Here is a 4,527-nt window from a genome sequence, read left to right on the forward strand (position 1 = left end):
GGAGAAGGGAGAGGAGAGGAGGGGAGAAGGAAGGGAGAAGGAAGGGGGAGGAAGGGGAAGAAGAGAGGGAAAAGAGAGAGAGAGAGAGAGAGAGAGAGAGAGAGGAGAGAACTATATGAGAGACGGTAGAATGGGGGGGGGGGAGGTGGTGGTAATAACCCACCGACTCAGAACAAGATGGGAGAGTCTAGTCTTGCTACAAGAAGAGAAAAGGAGTGAAAAGAGAATCAGAGAGAAAGGATCCAAGAGTATAGAAATGGTTGTCTCTGAAGTTTATCTGAAAAATTTCTTCCTTTTTCTCTCTGACATTCCTGAAAGATTACCGGCCAGAAATCGCCTAGGGCACCCCCAAAAGAATTGTTTCAGATTGTAATTACCAGTTAGGCTATGTTTTTAAAACTTAGTAATGAAAAACTGTGAAAAGAGCAGAGTGTTACATTGAACATGGGGAGGGGAATGGGACAGTGGGTGATGGTGGTAGAATCAAGAGTCTTCATAATGCGGGGAAATTGGGTACGGTACTATTTAATTCCTTAGTTTCAGAGCAAAAAAATGAACTCCCTCCTCCCCGCCCCTGCCTACACCAGTATTATTTGTAACCATTGTCTTAGAATAAGCCACAGGGCTTATTTGCTTCCCAACCTTGACTTTTGAAATTTCTTCAACCTAGAGAACAGCTAAGGGAAAACAAGGTCTGGGTTTTTTCCCACCCGTGTAGTTTTGCTCTCTCTCAGTCCAACCCTGTTAGCTTGTCTGGTTCACAGAACTATAAACTGGCGAAGAAAAGACGGGAATAATAATAATAAAAATAATAATATAAAATACTAACTAAAAAAAAAAAGACTTGGCCAGGAGCAATAATTTAAAATGCACATTTGCTTTGGATGCACTGTTGTTCATGTTAAGACTGTATATATTTGTTTATTTAAGCAGCCTGAAAGTGCAAAAAGGAAATGAACGGCATACATTTCATTTTAATGTACAAAACATTATATGCACTCGAAATGTTATAATTTCTAATATTTTTAAAGTTTATATTTGAGTTGTACAAAGTTACGCATTAATCAGATATTTCATTCTTACATAATGTTATCATTTCCTTAAATAATATTACAAAATTTAAATTCTGTCTAATGGAGATTTTTGTTTTTGTCTACCTCACTATAATGCAAGTATTTACAACTCTAAAGTGACCTGAGGTAAATTAATATTCAAAACATTTTTACAGTACACTTTTCCTGGATGATACTCCAACTCTTACTGTATTATTAAACTTCCTTTCTCAAAATCTCAGTCTGGTTTCATATGTTCTGTTCAGAAAAAAAAAAAAACAAAGAAATATTGGTTGTGGTATAAACACATTTCAGGGGGAGGTATTGGCTTGGAAGTCTGAAAAGTCATTGGATTGGTTTATTTTTAATCTCATACAGTAGCTCTTTCAATTCAAGATGGTTCTGTATTTTCCTGAAACTTTTATTGTAACATTTGTTCTTCCTTGGGCTAAGTCCCCATCTTATATCGACCTGTGAAAAATCCTCGTGAGAATATGACCTGTTCCAGCATCTCAAGGCCTACAGATCGATTGGCTTCCTTCTCTTTCCCTTTAATGTTGGAGGGAGAGAGAAGACAAGAGTCTGCCAATATGCCTGTAGTTACTGTTGGTGTCTGTACTCATTTATATGCTTGGTAACACAAGAAGCAAAAAGATACGAAATTACTCATTATTTATTTTTTGTGGAATGGCCCTGTAAACTCTTCTGTATCCAATACCAGTTAATCTGAATTTTTGTTGATTTTTGAATTTCAGGAGCAGCTAATTGCCAGGGTGAGCATGGGAAAGGCCTATGACTTTTACCACTGCTAGAACACTTGGGTTTGTGCCTATCAGACTGGAGACTGCAAAGCTCTGTACGTTTACCACCTCTCTCCAGAAAAAGCTGGTCCTAGGACCCTTTTTTTTTCTCTTAAAATATCTTCAGTGCTTATTTGAGGATCTCTCCCTGGTAGTCCTTACCTAGAGATTACTAGTATTGAGGGTATGGTTTAGAATCATAGGTCTGGAGCTGGAAGAGACCTTAGAGGCCATTTAATCCACCCCCCCCCCATTGAGGAAATTGCACCCCAGGATGGTTGTCACTTGCCAAACATAGCCCAAAGAGTAAGTCTCAGAGGCAGGATTTGAACCCAAGTCCTCTGATGCTAGAGTTAGCTCTATTTCCACTGTATTATACCGCTGAATAATTTTCAGTAACTAAAAGATAACTTGTAGAGGTGCCATTAGCAGTTCCAGGATACTCCTCCAAGGAAATTTTTAGTTTTATTTCACAATAGCCCAGGGAGATGGGTAAACAGCAAGTAAAAATGTTTTTAAAAGTTGAGGCACAGAGAGGTGAACTTTATAACTCAATGTTATTGAAAATATGCTATCAATTATGCAAAAAAGGTATAGTTCTGAACCACTTAGGTAGGGATGAATTTGATGTATATTTATATAAAAGAATGGGAAATGTGCTGATATTATAGTATCTCATACTGTATTAGGAAGACATGGGTAGGAATCACAAAGGATGAGAATGAGTTGTCATTTATGCTAATGAAGGGAATATCCACACTGATAATATAATAGTTATGTAAATATCAATGTAGGTTAAAATCCTTTGTACACTACAAAACACATAAATGTAAGATCTATTTTTTCTAGCAATTTCTTATATGAGAACTAATTAGAATTAGTTTAGATTTACACTTATGGTTTCATTGGTGTAAGGAACTCCCAGTGTGGAAACTTACTCTACTGATGCACATTGGCAACTCATTTGTAATTTCATATTCACCAGAGTTGCCTGGTGTACTAAGAGGATAAGTGATTTGTCCATGGTTCCACTACCAGAAACTAGAATCAGTGTTGAGAGTTGGAGGGGACCTAAACTGAGGCCCAGGGAAGTTAAATGACTCCTTCAAGGTCACATAGGTGGTAGATGACAGCAATGTGTGTCTGAGGCAAGTCTTGTACTGAAGACTTGACTCCAAGGTTGGCATTCTATCCTTGTACACCAGATGTTTCAAACAAATTAGGTCCTGAGGTTCTCCTTTGTCCAGCACTTCCGAGATCAGCCAGAAGTAGATTAAAACATAATTGGGACATATTTAACAAAATAAATAAAAGTATAATAAGCAGATAATATTAATATGTTATTTATTAAGTCACCAGGCAGTCCACAGGAGTCCTTATGTATCCCATTTCTGTTTGAGTTTCATACCACTGCTGTTTTCTGTGCTGCATCATTGGTAAATGGACCTACCAGAGGAATATCAGAAATTCTTGTTCCAGGAGGCTCTGGAGCATACATACTCTATTTAATGCTATTCAATTAATTTGTGCTCATTTGGTTCATCTGTGTTTTTTGGAAACTTTCTGTTATTTTAGATAGAACTAGACAAACAATTTTCTTTGGTAAATACAGTATAGTAACAAGTGGCAAGAAACTAGTCCATCATGGTGAATGCCTTCATTTTCTTGAAATAATTAAGAAATGAAACATATTTTATAGTGATTTTAAAAGAGAAAAATGTTCTTATTGATGTAAGGCCATTGATAGAATAGGATACTGTCAGTGATAGGAGCATGGCAGCTAAAGCCTGATATCTCAATTATCTAGAGACCAGGATCCTGGTCTGGACCTGAGAATCATATATTTAGAATTGAAAGGGACCTTAAAAATCATCTAGTCCAACCTGTTCATTTTATGAATAAGTAAACTGAGGCCAACAGAAGTTTAAGACTTACCTATGATTACAGAGGCAGAAAGTATCAGGATCTGGATTTGAACTCAGGTCCTGTGACTCCAAGTTCAGTTCTCCAAATTCAGTATTCTATCAGTTATATTACTCAACACTGGTGATTTATTTGAGAACACTGAACTAAAGGATTCACTTCTCTGTGCCTCAACTTTTTTTTTTAATTTTGATTTGCTATAGACCTTTCTCCTTGTTAGATTTGTAAAATTTGTTAGAATATATAATAACAATCTCGAAATTGTTAGGAGAAAAGTATACCATAAATGCCAAATGTCATTATCCCTTTGCCTTGAAAACAGTTCCATTATCCAAAGCCTTGAATGCTTCCCTCTCCTTTGTTTAAAGAGTCCAACGTCAGTTTAAGTGCTGGCCCTTTTCTTGTCCCTGGTCTTAGATATAAAATCTTTAAGAGAGATCTGTCTGTATTTATTTAGTAGTTTATAAGTTGAGAGCTACAAGGGATCTTAAAAGTCATCTTGTCCAATCCCTTGTGTTTATAGATGAGGAAAATGAGATCTAGAGGAATTAAATCATTTTCCCAAGATCACATAGGTAGACATAGCAGAGCTGGAAGTCAAATTTTGGAGAATGTTTGACTCCAAATTCTCCCTCCTTCCCTCTGTACCACTGCAGAAAAAGAGAACTGACCTTATAGATAAATTGTTGGGACTATGGTAATTTGTGATAAATGTTTACTGAACACATTTTAGTGACTCACTACAGGTCCTA

This window comes from Petaurus breviceps, unplaced genomic scaffold (assembly GCF_028583685.1).
Source record: "Petaurus breviceps papuanus isolate PSGF00001 unplaced genomic scaffold, PetGlider_PUasm1.0 179, whole genome shotgun sequence".
NCBI classification, from domain to species: Eukaryota; Metazoa; Chordata; class Mammalia; order Diprotodontia; family Petauridae; genus Petaurus; species Petaurus breviceps.